We start from the raw sequence: 15,786 nt of genomic DNA, 5'->3' as shown, positions 1-15,786 counted from the left end.
AAAAGACAAATATTACTGCACAACCATCTATTCCTCGAGTACACACACATACTGGTAGGATTTGGCACTTGGGTGAGTGAAAGGTTCAAAATGTAAATTTTATTTACAAGAGATTTCACAAAAATGAAATACACTGTTAAAGTTAAAAAAAAACTGAACAATGGCTCACAGCTAGTGAGCTGTACAACCACAACAAGGTATCAACCACTTTACAAGCCATTCACACATGTTTCATGCTTGAAACACACAAACAAATTCACACCGCCAGCCGCGGGTCCAGCACATTACAATATCATTCACATCAACTGACAGATCCATTAAAAGGCCCATTACTTTCAAACACCCATAGAACTGACACAGCAACCACACTGCCTGTCAGCTGATGGAGTGTGTGGACTGGCATTTGGCCGGCAATGTGTGTATAGTGACCAAGTCACTACAAGTCACAACAAGTCATTGCAAGTCACTACACCCACACCGCCAGCAACATGCCAGCTCACACACACCAATAGCAAAGCACCAGTCCACATACACATCCATCAATTCATTTTTTTTACAAAAAAGAAAACACAAACCAATTTGAAGGAGATGAAATACTATGACCACAAACACAATAGGTCTAACTAAATACATGAATCTACTGCCAACTGTGAAACTGAACAGAAAATATAAGACGATGCAATCAGCTCACTTTTACGCTCACAGTTGCTCCCAATACTTCATTTAGTGTGTGATACAATTTAAAAACTTGCGGGCAAACATAGATGAGGGTTAGAAGGACACTCTGGGTAGTACATAAGACTCTCCTTCTGCATGTCTCTTTGGACACAGACTTTACATTTCCTACAGGAAAACTTTATTTTGGGCATGGGATGAATGTAATCAGGAAAGTGGTGATCTTACAATCTAGCCAAATCTTCCACCAATCCAACTCTTGGAACACTTGCCTGTTCCACTACAACAAGACTTCCTACCACAGACTGCTGAAACTGAACAATAGTAATCTTTGAATCTGAAAAACAATCCTTAAAGACCACAAAAGCATTGAAGGTTGCTAAATGAAACAAATGGACAGCCAACTTCCTATACCAAATGTATGACTCACGAATAGCAGCGTTAGGCTCCAACATCCGATCTGCTCTGTCTATACCAACCATGTGCTTATTGTAGTTTAAAATGCACACAGGTTTGTACACTTCAGCAACCTGACCCCAAATAGTAACAGGTGAAGTACTTTCATCATGAATGGTTATCAGCCTGTGTACATCTCTCTTGTCGGAAAATGTCCCAGCTGTTTACCACTACGCAAGGCATTACAGTGTCCCCTCTCAGGCTTTATACATACAAGCTCTTTAGGATAACCTTTAGCGTTATCATGGATTGTGCCACAAGCTACAGTGTCCACTTTGAACAATTCCTGTAATAAGTGCACACCAGTGTAGAAGTTATCTATGTATAAATGGTAACCTTTGTTAAAAAGTCCTCTATTAAGTTACCATACAATTTTCTTACTGACTCCAAAAGTGAACAGATAACCAGGGGGGCCAATAGAACAATCTCTACCAGTCTACACCCTGAAATTATAGACATATCCAGTACTACTCTCAGACAGTAAATATATCTTATTTCCATAACCCTTTGTGCCCTCTTGCTAAGAATGTACTGCCTAAAAGCCAGACAACCCTTGAACAGGACCAAAGACTTCTCCACTTCTATTTCTTTCGCTGGAATATAGATCTCCGAAAAGCGATCTACAAAATGATCAAGGACAGACTGAATCTTGAAGAGACGTCACAATCAGGGTGATCCCATGGCAATGCTGAAGCATTATCAACAAAATGCAGCATCTAAAAAAGAAGCAAATACTGATCATGACTCATGGGTGCAGGAAATATAGCAGTTGCCATCAAGGGGACTAGGAGACCAATATGAAGACAGCGGTGGCTTCCTTATCAAGCCCATCAAAAAAGTTAAACCCAAGAACTTCTTCAACTCATGCAGATTTGGTGGAGCCCACTGGATAGCTCTAGAGTGAGGCTTAAGTCTGGTACTGTTGTCTCTCAAATACTGCTCAGCCTACACATTAGTCTGGTCAACAATCTCATCTAAAAATACATTGTTCATAAACAACTGAAAGACATTTTCGGCTACAAGTTTTCAGCATTGACTCTACACCCTACGACACCACTAAAGGCAGGAAATACATTTTGCACCATGTTTGGGGTAACCCAGAGGTCAGCACCTCCACTGGGAAGCCTTGATGTCCCAGGCTATAATCCAGATTCCTATTGCTGCACTATTGGCATATTAGTGTTCTCTTCTAAAAAAAGCACTTCCTCCACACTGAGAGTGGCTTCATCATCAGATGATTCCTCTTGGACAGAAAATTCACTGCCTGAATCTTGGACTTCTTCCTCTGCCCCAGATGCAGAGTCTCAGACCCATGGTCAGAGGAAAATTCAACAAGAAAACCAACAACCTTCTGAGCGGTGAACCTGCGGCTAGCCATAATCCTTACTAATAAAAGTAACACAACAAATAAGTCAACAATAACAACACTGTGTCAAATAAGTAATAAACAAAGTGCTGCTTTATCAAACAAAAAGTAAAACTACTGGTGTATAGTAATCCTGAAGGAAAAGTTAATCAATACAAAGCACATAAAGACCTCCATATTCAAAAACTATACCACTCTTTTGCCAGAGACAGCTAGACTGCGGATCCCCTGCTTCCACTCTGCACAGACACAAGCACCAACAATATCCCAATAGAAAGGAAAGGAAAAGAAAAGAAAATTACAGTACACATCTTGCACAAATCGAAAGAGAATTTGAAACACAATAAAACAGAAGTTAAATATGCTGCAATTATTACACCATTTATATAAAGAAATATTCTTGCAGGGCAATGATATTCTTTTGAAGCAAACAGTACAAAAACATTTTCTTACCAAACTCGTGCAACTACACAAACTCCAGATATACCTGTGCTGAACCCACAAGCAGGACGTGCCACAAAGGAAATCAAAAGGTTTCCACTAGAGTAAAAAAGAGAAATAAAAAATCAAGGGGCCGACCGAATCGGATTCGGGGATTCCAACTGACCGATTATGACACCGTTCAGTCGAACTCCCATTGAATTCAATGGCATCCTGTGTTCCAACCAACAACACAGGCTTCCATTGCAAAAAGGGGTGGGTGGGGAAAATCATGCACCCTGTGGTGGGCACCCCATGGTGCCTGCCACACTGTGCATGGTTTTGAAGAGGGGTCCCATGGGTACCTCCACAGGCAACATTCGGAAGTCTCTGGGTGAAGCAGGGCCTGGTACAGGCCCCCAAAGTCGGATTCTGACAGCAGATCCGTGTCGGAACAACCCATTTAGAAAGGCTGTCTGAATCCGACTCATAATAAATCGGTCGGAAACGTTGTCCGATGACCTGTACGAGTCGGCTTCGAACTACTCTGTTCCTCCGAATGCCATTTGGAACGGACTTGAAACTGAGTCAGATAGTCCAAACAGTTTCCGACTATCGTAATCAGTCGGTCGGAAGGGTGAACAACCTTTACAACGCAACTTTTACCACGCAGTGCCTTTACGACGCAACTTTTACAACGCAAACCATTACAATGCATTGTGCTGGGGGGTGCTCTAGGATAGGGAATAGGTTTAATTTACTATCCAACACCTTCCCTACTATCCACGGGGACTGGAGTTGGAATAGTAAATTAAACTATTCACTATCCAGCGCCCCAAAGCATTATGCGTTGTAAAGGCATGCGTTGTAAAAACAGCGTTGTAAAGGCATGCGATGTAAAAGCATGCGTTGTAATGTCATACATCTGGTCGGAAGGCTTTCCGAATCGGTTGGAAAGACGGGTTCCGAATGGGATTCAGATGAACCGAATGCCATTCAGAGCTTTTCCGACCGCCTTTGTTATAGGCCCCTAAGATGACAAATGCAAATGATTTTTATTTTGTTTACATTTCTTTATTGGGAGTTTTACATTTCATGGTACATAGTTATGCAACATTATTAACACGTTATCACAAATGCAAATGATGACAAGAAATAACTCGGTTAATATTATAAAACACTATAAAGTCTGACCTTGGAGACAGATTGCATCACAAATGTCCAATCTGTTCCCAAGAGGGGCACAAAGCAAAGGCAAGAAATTTACTTGACTTAACTTGAAGAGACTCTTACCCCAGCCAAGCACCACTTCACACACACCACAATCCAAATTCCAGCCACACATTGCCAACCAGAAGCCAGTCCGAACAGACCACCAGCAAAATCCCCACTTCAAACACCCCATCAGGCGCAAGCGGACCGCAGAGATGATTCTATACATCCTGCCCGGGGATGTCTCACATACTGTCCATTCATATCACAGATTTAGACTTTTTTAAGCTATTACAATTTGCCTTGAAAAAGCGCTAGGCCGGCAGGCCGCTTGGGTGAAACATGTGATGGCTGTCTTTATGTTCACTGGGATTTAAATAAAGTCAAGTAGAAAAGGCTACAAATACATAGCATTTTATTTCCCGTATCTACAACGACAATTAAAACTTTTTTGGGCTTAATTACCCATGGATCCTAAATATGTATTACTAGCATGAACCTATCTCACATCCAAAACACTTTGCAAATACCCCATCAGCCAAACGCCTAGCCACACACACCGCCAGGCAAAAGCCAGAACTCGCACACCCAGCCAAACGCCAGTAAACGCAGACCGTCATCAGACTCCAGTTCACATGCACAGAGAAACTTATTCCCTGGTCTCTAGTGGCTTTCCGCCCCTCTTGGGGGCAGATGGGCCTAAAGTACTTCCAATCTGCCCCTAGTGGGAAGAAAAAATTGCCAAAATCTTGCCCCAATAATAGGTAGCAATCCTTGCTCAAGGGGCCACTACCCGATGTGCAAATAACTTACTCCCTGGTGTCTCTGTGGTGTCTCGTAGTTTCCTGCCCCCCGTGGAGGCAGATGGGCCTTAAAACATGACCGATCTGCCCCAAGAGGGGGCAGAAAATTACCAGAATATTGTCCTCATTAATTGGGAGTGACCCTTGCCCAAGAAGCAGTTCACAGACATGTACATAAATTAATCCCTAGTGACTAGTGGCTTTCTGCCCCCCTTTTGGGCAGATCAGCTAAAAATACGGTCAATTGGCCCCGGGGGGGGGGGGGCAGAAAACAGGCTAAATAAGTGCCCCGTTAATGGGGAGCGACACTTGGGCAAGGATCTTCTCCCCAACATGTACATAAAATTATCCCTGGGCCTAGTGGCTCCTTCGGGGCAGATCGGGCTAAAAATATGCCCAATCTGCCCCCATAGTAGGCAGAAACAGCCACAATTTTGCTCCCCTAAAAAAGAGAAAATCTCTATGTTATGTTATGTTATGTTATCGGTTTTGTTGAGCGCGACAGCTGCCCCAGCAACGGGGCGTCCCTGCGCTAAGAACCAAGCATAACCAGCTGAGGGAGGGGGGGGGGGACGAGACTACAGCGGAGGGAAGAGGTGCGTTTTTACTGCTTTGCGGAACGCGGACAAATTGGTGAGGCAACGAATGTGGAGGGGCAGGGAGTTCCATAATTTTGCTCCCCTTACTCTGAAGGAGCGATCTCCGATTCGGCAGAACTTTGTGCGGGGGATCACAACTTTAGGTGTTGGCCCATGGAGCGCAGATTGCGTAGGGGGGTATAAGGTGTTAGCAGTGATCGGAGAAGTTCTGGGCCATCAGTTCTAAGGATTTTGAAGGCGATAGTAAGAGCCTTGAACTGGATGCGAGCTTCCATGGGCAGCCAATGGAGCCTCTGTATAGTGGCTCTGGCCGAGCATCTTCTGGGCAGGCCTACAATTGCCCTGGCTGCTGAGTTCTGAATCCGTTGGAATCTGGATATCTCAGCTCTATTAGCGCCCAATAAGAGGACGTTAGCATAATCCAGCCGGGCAAGGATGGTGGCTTGGACAATGAGCTGCCTTGTCTTGGGGTCAAAAAAGCCTAAGATGGGGCTAAGGCTTCTCAGCAACCCAATACATGTGGCTGCCACTTTCTTTGTGTGCGACTGGTAATTCAGTGCAGAGTCCAGCCATACTCCTAGGTTTTTTACCAGGGATTTCGGAAGGGGGGTAGGGCCCAACAAAGGGGGCCACCAGTGGTCGTTCCAACCGCTGGTGTTCTTGCCCAGGAGTAGCACCTCGGTTTTTCCTGCATTTAGTTTTAGACAATTTGCAGTCATCCAATTGGCGACTGCACCCAACCCATCCCTAAATTTTGTGGCAGTGGCAGAGGGCGCTTCCGTGAGGGTGATTACCAGCTGGGTATCGTCAGCGTATGTAACCAGTGTGAGGTTCCATTCTTTGGCTACTGCCGCAAGTGGTTGCATATACACATTAAAAAGGGATGGGCTAAGGGCAGAGCCCTGGGGGACTCCTTGGCCTATCGCATGGGGTTGGGATAAAAAACGGGGGGCTGACACACGAAAGGATCTGCTCTTGAGGAATGATCAAAACCATTCCAATGCCAGTCCACTGATCCCAATGCTTTCTAAGCGGCCCAGTAGGATATCATGGGAGACCGTGTCGAATGCTGCGCTGAGGTCGAGCAGTATCAGCGCAGCACTCTGGCCGGTGTCCATAATCCTCCGGAGATGTTCAGTGGTGGCCAGAAGGGCAGACTCCGTACTGTGCCCAGGCCTGAACCCGTGTTGAGAAGGGTCCAGGATGTTGTTTTTGGCCAGATGGTCAGTGAGTACGGCGTTCGCATGCGCTTCAGCTAATTTAGACACCCACGGAAGCAGTGAAACTGGTCTGTAGTTTTCCGGTTTTGCAGGGTCTAGAGTGGGTTTTTTAATTATGGGAGTAACCCAAGCCTGTTTCCAGCATGTGGGCACAGTGGCTGACGAAAAGGAAAGATTAAGGAGTTTGGCCAATGAAGGTAGGAAGAAGTCCAACGCTCTTACAAAGTGGGCTGGTCTCATGGGGTCTGAGGGGGAACCCGATTTCACCTTTCTGCAGATTGTAGCTAGGTTTATAAGAGAGATAGCCGGTAGGAGGGTGAGCTTAGAGCCTTTGTGAGCCTCAATGGAGTCACCAGTGCGGACAGAGGGGGTATGAGAGAAGGTGTTATATATCTTTCTCACCTTTTCTGTAAAGTATGTGGCCAGATCGTCGCACTGTTGCGTAGAAGAGATGCATGAGGCCGGGTTGCCAACATTTTGTAATTTTTGCACCAATTTGAAAATAGTTTTCGTGGGGTTGGGGCTGGACTCAATTTCTTTAGCATAAAAAGAGGCCCGTGACATGCGTATGGCTTTGTGGTATAGCTTGAGTTTGGCCAGATAGCATGCTTTCTCCTCGTCCCTGTATTCTTTCCTCCACAGGCGTTCAGCCTTTTTACACTCTTTCCTAATTTTTTTCAAATTCTCATCGTACCATGGATTGGAGGGGGTATTCCGTCCTCTAGTCCATTTAGCTGGTATGATAATGTCGAGTCCTTTCGTAATCCACTCTTGAAACGCAGCGTATGTTATATTGATGTCGCTCGCAGAGTCTAGATTAGGTTCACCTAAGCTGGCAGGGAAGTTCGTACTGTGGAGTTTGTGCCAGGGCCTAGTGGCTAGTGGATGAATTCCTGCTGTGGGATTATGGCCCCACCCATGATACCACAGTATTAATGCACTGCAGAGAGACACTGGGGGAAAGGAAAAGCTCTTTCCTTTCACCCACTGCCTCTCTGCCCTTCCCTACTCCGTCCCGGAGGAAAACTTACCTTTCTCCTTGGGCGCGCTGGACGCAAATGGCTTCTAGCACTTACCTGGTGTGTTTTGATGATGTTGGCGCATGGAAGTGCTTCCACTGCCATCCCTGATGGGGGAGTGTTACAGGTGGGCCTGTGGGGGTAGCACAAGGGCTCCCAACATGGGTCGGTGCAAAGAAGACTTGGAGTCGTCCTCCACACAAAACCACTGTGGCGGAGGACAGCTTCAAGACAGTTAAAGGGTGAAAAAACTCTCAAAAATACAATACCAGTTATCCATTGCAATAGGGTTGTTGAGCGCCTCTTTTTTTACAGCAAGTTCCGTGCATCTTTTGCCATGTTATGTTTTCTTGCCAACCGTTTACATCAAGAGTACCTTGTTATGTTACAACAGGAGTGCCTTTACTTTGCGGGCAAGTTGGTATTATCCATCTATCTATCTATCTATCTATCTATCTATCTATCTATCTATCTATCTATCTATCTATCTATCTATCTATCTATCTATCTATCTATCTTTCTTTCCAGACAGAGAGAGGAGGGGTAAAGATATGTTTTATCTATTTTGTGTATGTATTTAACTGCAGCCACACACACCGCCCTTAAAAAATTAACCTAAAATGTTTCATTTATCTTTTTTAAATGCATTCCGTTTTTTTTAAAGATTTTTTTTTTAAATTTGCTTTATTTAAAAGCAGTCTCAGACATGGAGGTCTGCTGAGCTCAGCAGGGCACCATACCTGGGAGGCCCAGCCATTCCTAATGGGGGTCGCAAATAGCGAGCTCCTCATTATTATAATATGCATGAGGCATGCAATTTGCGACCCCATTAGGAATCGCTACAGTGTCTCAGACACTGTTGTTCACAGTATTTAGCGACTCGCAAATTGCGACTCGCAGTTGAATGCAATTTGCGAGTCGCTAAATGACATGGTCGTACATCTGGCCCTCAATTTTAAAAAACCCTTATAAGTCCTAACGAATACCCATCCCTGACCCCCAAAAATCCTAAAAACCACATATTACCGCGAATACTGCCCATTCCTGAACCTGAAAACCATGTTTTAAATTAAGTATTTTTTAAATATTACATTGCAATCATAAATAAAATGAATTATCATTCCTATTTTTTTATTTCGATCTACTTTAAATTTCAATCATCTTGAATTAATTTAAAGAAATAACTATAACATATAAATTAATTCAATTTAATTTAAAATTACATTAATTTAGAACACTATACCAAATTAAGAGCACTTATTTTTACCACTATTTATGTGAATTTGTGTATAGTGTATAGTAATATATTTAAATACATATGTATGTAAATATCTTTGGTATACATATATACTCAAATACATATGCATATATATATATATAGAGAGAGAGAGAGAGGGAGAGAGAGAGAGAGAGAGAGAGAGAGAAAGAGATACGTTTATAATGTGTTAAAATACAGATACTTAAATCTACAAAAAACATAACCTCGATGTAAAAAAACTATGAAATAAAATACTTAAAATGTACCTGATATGTAATAACCCCTAATGTTATTCAGAAGATGTAATGACTCCAGACATAGAGCCTCCGAAGAAAAGGTAACATACCTCAAGGAGTTGTTTAGCTACCCTGCAATGAACACGTGCCGAGAGGCACCAGCATGACATGCCTCCCTGTCCCAGGGGCATCACTGCCCCAGACTTCTAATCAGCAAAATAGAGTATCCCGGAAGTTGCATTCGATGCTTAGTTTGCTTGAACCAATTTAACTTCCACTCCCATAAACAATGATTTGTGAAAGGAAAGCCGAGTATTGTCAAAGTAGTATCCCAGTGACGTGGTGACACTATCCAAACATCAAAATTATGCACCCATGCTCACCTGATTTTACTTGTTCTGAAACCAAAGAAAACAAACAAAAAATCAGATGTCACACTATTTGCACCGCTCATATCAACAATAAAGTTAGCACATGATTCCATGTCTCCAAGGACACAACGCTTCAGTCCTCGGTTTTTCCTTTTCAAATTCATTTTTGTGTCTCGTGGGTCAATTGCATCAACTGACGTAAGCCAGGACCAAAATCCTCGGAATGCATAGGTTAGTTAAAGGAAAATCAAGGACAGGGCACTGCGTTCTTTGCGACATTGGGTCACTTGTTAACTTAAAGTAGCAGGGTTATTGCATTGAGGTACTAAATCAGCACCTAAGACCGGAAACGTAGCGTCATCATGACATGGAATCTTGTTATCGTCTTTTGGAGTGTGCCCACTTTTACATTCCCTTTTCCCTCCTAGGATGCTTGAAAGACCTCAGGTCTGCCACGAGCGCCAACTCCAGCAGCAGCCGGACCTAATGTATCTGACCTCTGACTTGTTGATTTCCCCAGAGCAAATACGCCTTTGATGCAGTCCCGGGGAGAGTGGTTAGCTGATGAATTGACAAAAACTAATCAGCTTTATTGGGAAATAGGTTAAGGGCAGCGGAGTGTCGATAATTCTCGTCCTGACCCCCTCATCCATTAACCGGGGCCTGCTGATTAGAGCCGAAGGAGCCCCTTTGCTGTCTGCGCTGAAATTGCTTTCATAAAGTCGCCATTATTAGCAGTCCGAGCGAGCAGCTAATTTACAGGCGACAGCTCCGGCCTGTCACGTCCATCACCCGGATGTATGCATCATTATGTCATTTACCGAATGTCGCAGAGCAAGAATGTGTTTGGGGCAAAAATGCTGGCTGGGCGCCACTGTTTGTTTTTAGAGTGACGTCCGAAGGGTGCCTGACTTAAATGGACAGTTGAGGGCCCATAGGTCCCCTAGGCCCTGGTGTATGTCTCTTTTAAATTAAAAAAAGAAAGGCTTGCTTCAGCCAATGTGCAGCTGCCTTTGTCCATTACTGGTTCAGACATCTTAGAATTTCCAAAGGCTGTTGTCAGTTGCTGCGTCATTCCCTTTTCAGTGCCCATTACTGGACTCTTAGCATGGGAGTCTGGTTCGCTAATCATGTATTGATGGTGCCCGTGCAACGTTATGTGAGCTACCCTAAGCTCAGATGCCCTACATGGGTCTCGGTATACCCAGACACATGCGCTTGATTTCCAGTTCTAAAGAAAAATAGAAATGAACGCACTCCCTGAGACCCCTGAACCAGGGGTTGATTGGGCTCAAAGGGCTTCAGCTCCCTCCCCTTTGTGTGCATCAGCCCGGGCTGACACAGCTTCCTGGGTACACACACATACGCACTCGAGTACTTCACAGGTCTTTAAAAGACCATGTGCTTGTTCATTAGGCTTTGTTGTTTTTTCGCCCCTTCTTAGAACACCTGATCTCCACTCTACCTATTGCTGGAAGAATTACACCCCCCCCCCGAATTTTTTCTTAGCCCCCCCACCCCCCCCCCCCCGAAATTTGGCTCTAGTTGTGCCTCTGCCCAGAACCATACATAAGCCACTCATTTTGTATTTGGATAGCACCAATCAATCAGCAAAGGAATGCCAAGCTTCCCTACCTCGAACCCTTTAAGTGAAAGCAAACTCTAAGTAAGTATTGGCAAAGCCAATACATCTTTCCTGCATTTACATTAAACAAGTATTGGCAAAGCCAATAGGTTTCGCCTACTTGAAGCATTGGCTTTGTCAATGTTTTTTTATCCATCTTGTACAGCAGCATGGCTGCTGTGCAGCACGGCTAAAAAAAAATAAAAAAAAGATATGTCCATGTCCCAGGACTTTTTTTATATTAATGGTGGGAGGTGACACAGAAGGAAGAAGGGCTTAAATCCGAACAAAAAGTAGTGCCTGAAAGAATGAGCAGTGGAGGGACTCAAGTAAAGCATCCACGTTGCAGGCAGGGACAAACACACAAAAAGGAAGGAAATCTATGGCAGCTGACCAATAAGAAGCAAGAAATTGAGAGTGACAATGAAGCCAAATCAATGGTAAGCAAAAGGTCTCAAAGGGATAGCACATGCACTGTCCACGCGAGACCAAAAGAAGTCGATTACAGTGAAACAAAACAGAAAAAAGATTATTACTTTCTGTAGACAATGAATCTATGAGATACATAATTTAAAGTCTAATTATTTAGTGTACTTTTGAGATGTAAAAGAGACTCTTATCCATTGCAAGCACGTCCATAGCATTGAGCCAATAGCATGGACGGAACCGATGACCCGCTATCTATATTTCAAGGAATTGGTAACAATAGATCTCTCAGACACCTGCGGTGTTAAGCCAGACCTAACAACAGGGGACTAATTAAGACAGAAAATGTGTAAAGACTTCTCTTCTTCACAGTTAGAATGAATAAGTAAACAGATAATGTATTTGTAGTCATTTAAAACCTTAAAGAATTCTAAAAACCAACAACAATAAAAATAGCTTTATCTAAGTTGAATACAAAAAATTAACACAATAAATCATTAAATAAGACAAAGTACACAATTTTTAATCTTGTTAGTGTAGTAAGAGACGTCATTTTCCAGTCATACATTGATAGATATACATTACGTATGCAGGCAATCAATCAGTCTTTATTTAAGACACAACCTTTATAAAATTAAGATAGAAAGGTGCAACTATAGTATCAGTTTTAAAAACTAGATAAACTGCAGCATGAACATAAGAAAGGATTAAGACATAAAATACATTCCTAGATTCATCTTATTACATCTTGCTTCGGGTGTACCAGATCTACACACATCACTTTCCCCTTACATGAGGACGTTTACTGTATTCGATCCTCATGTAAGAAAAAGGAGAAATGTCAAAATCAAAATTTGAAGATAGGTTTATTGCATCAGTATAGAGTCAAGGAAGTATTCACAATGAGAAGTTGTAGGCTAAGGTGGAGCTCATGATAGATTTCTAAGTCTTATCAAAGAATCAGAGATTATTCCTAGGGCCTGATTTCGAGTCCTGTGGTCTTGGACTGCCAAACTCACGGTGGTGCAGCAATGGCGGTCCTGTGTCTGCCTCATTACAAGTCTGCTTTCAGGACCGGCCACTGCTGCGCCGGCTGTGCTAGGGACCCGCCTCTCCTTGGCAGTGGTGCAGCGCAGACAGCTATGTAATATGCAAAGCTGAACTACCACAGTCCGCCAAGCATATTATGAGTTTCCCCTCTGTGAGCCTCTTCATGGCGGCTCACCACCATAAAAATGCTGGCGGAGGGGAAACAATGGGGGTCCTACAGGGCTCCTATGCCCCGGAAGCTATGGGGATGCATTCAGGGGGGCACTACATGTGTCCCCCTGTCTGCTTGCACCCCCAGTTCCAGCATGGCATGGGCTTCAAAGTCCAAGACGTGATGGAACATGTTAGCCGTTCCGATTGCAGTACCCTTTTTCAGGGCACTACTGTGGGAGTGGCAAAAGGACCTTCCCCCTGTACGAGTTCAACTTGTAATCAGGCGGGCGGTCTTTATGCCGCTTTGGCGCTGCAATGCTAGCAGAGAGCCACCGCAGGAGCACCAACGTCATAATGTGCCCTTTATTCTTTGGCTCAACAAGAGTATGAGATACAGGTAAATATATACATAGTAGACAATATTCCTGTTCATATATGAACCATACATTCAGGTTTATCAACATTGTGGTCTGGCTCTACAAAGCAGCAATAAATACCTGCTATGTAATATAACAGATATTGAGGAATGCAGAGATTTCTTTAACAAGTCGTACACTTTCTGCTACCATTTCATCAGATGAGTATGCAGTTCCTAAGGAGGGGTAGAATGCAAGAGGGGGGGAAAGGGGAATGAGTGTAAAGTCCAGGCGCTAGATAGAGAGAGCGTAGTCGCAAGGGCCCTCACACACCCGAGGGGTGCCATGCTTCATCATAGGGCTTTTCACCTTTGTCAAGGTTTTCACACCTGGCATCCCCCTGCCTGTTTTTGTCCTCCCTCCCGTACCCTCCTTCCTCTTACCTTTTTCCTAGTCAAGGACTCATAAGTTATGAGACCTGACAGCGTAACCAGTATTTGTTTATTTGAGTTTCCTCCTCCAGGTGCATGTCCAAAAGAAGGTAGACCAATTTTAACCTCTCACACTTTCACACTTTTGGGATTACCTTCGAATCCAGATTACAGGGGAAGTTACTTGTGTACAATACCCAGGAATAGCCTTCCCCCTGAGTAGTGGATGTATCCTAGGTCCTAAAGAATTGCCTAGATCCGTTAGGACACTATAGGGCAAAAAACATGTCAACCATTCACACACCATACACACTTATCTAGACCGAAGCAGGTATAATTTCCTCCCTTCAGTCCACGACTCATTAGTCGTTTTTAACACATAGCACAAGAACCCAGAGAATAAAATGACCCTTGGAGTTTCTTGTAGCCATTTTTAGATCACAAGCACTTTTGTTCACTTCTACTCACCACACATAAGCTCCTTCATAACACCTAGCTTCACAACGGCAGCCATAAAAGAACTCCGGCAAAGAGCCCCCCTGAAGGGCCTGTTGGGTATTGCAGCGCCGGTCCAATGAGGAGCTGCCCTATGATGAAGCATGACACCCCTCGGGGTGTGTGAGGGCCCTTGATCCTTATTGGGGTACTCTCAGTGCGACTATGAACTCTCTATCTAGCGCATGGACTATACATTCATTCCCCTTTTTTCCCACCCTTTTCCATTCACTTCCCTCCCTTAGGAACGGCATAGTCCTGTGACTTGTACTATTGATTGGGGCCTGTATGCTGGACCTCCCAAGCCCTTGACCCTCCCTTTTAGATTGACCATTTCATCAGAGACATATAATTGATGATGTTTTATGACAAATACTTCCACATGCGATACACTAAAGACAGTGTGTCACACGGCATGAATGCAGTTTTCTATCTAGGGATCACAGATGTTTGTGGTCATGTTATGTTCTGATTTTATTAGTGCTCTGAAGCAGGGTATTGATTGTGTTAGCCCTGTTAAAAAAACATCAGATAATTTAACATATAGAAGTGCGAAAAGATGTTTTAAAAGTCAGTTTATGTATTATAAGTCACATGTATCTTTTACACATGTTAAGAAGTAGATTGCTTGTAAGCCCTCATGCGTTTGATGAATACTGGTGCGGGAATAGCAGAAGAACCTCATTTCAAAATTCAGACATTACAAGGTATGTCACCTCAATGGTGAACGTTAATGATTTTTTTTATTAAGTTATTAACTTTTACAATGATAAAGTACGTATTTAATAATTATGTTTTTAACATTAAAATAAACATAATTTACATGTTCAGATATCAAAATAATATAATTTTCTTAACAGTGATTCCTATAAGGTGTTACTTTATTTCCCTGCTTCTATTGTTTTCAATGAATGCGTATTGCAGTACCTGTCTGTGACAATATGTGGTAGTTGTGGGCAGGAGCACATTTACTCCTGTTGTGACATCATTAGGAGTGTAGTAACTTTAGAAGTGTAGTTTGTGTATAGCAATGGTCTCATCCTTTTGTGGATGTGCGTTTTGTATTAGCTGGTCTAGCAAGGATGCTCTGAACTATGATGAAACATATACTCAAACTTCAAAATGGATGACACTATTTCCAAACATCATGAGAGTTCAATGGGTTCAGTAGATATCTAGCTTGTGCTTAGGCACTAAAGCATACTATATCCTCCAGGGATGCACAGCTGTATATTACACAGCACAAGCATTCAAGGAGTACTGCCAGCCCTTCTTTCCTTGGAATAAACTCAGTGCTAATGAGTTTGGTGTATTATGCTCATGTGACTGCAGAGTGCAAGAGATGTAGATAAAGACAAATCTAACGGGAATTATGTCTATATGTACAAAAGAAAGGTGACATCCCAGTAACTGAATGTTGAGTATTGTATTGTATGTAATTCTGCTGACCATAATGTCTTTCTCTAATCCGGGAAACAGCCTTCACAACGGGAGCTCAGCCATGCATGCTGTTTCCCTGCAAGCCAAACCACGCTTGCCTTAACCACGCATTTGCCCTATCAATGCATATGCGTGGTTAAGGCAATGCACAGTCTAGATGCTGAGCGGATGGGCGG

Source organism: Lissotriton helveticus, chromosome 10 (genome assembly GCF_964261635.1).
Source record: "Lissotriton helveticus chromosome 10, aLisHel1.1, whole genome shotgun sequence".
Classification (NCBI taxonomy): domain Eukaryota; kingdom Metazoa; phylum Chordata; class Amphibia; order Caudata; family Salamandridae; genus Lissotriton; species Lissotriton helveticus.
This window is presented reverse-complemented; position numbering follows the sequence as displayed.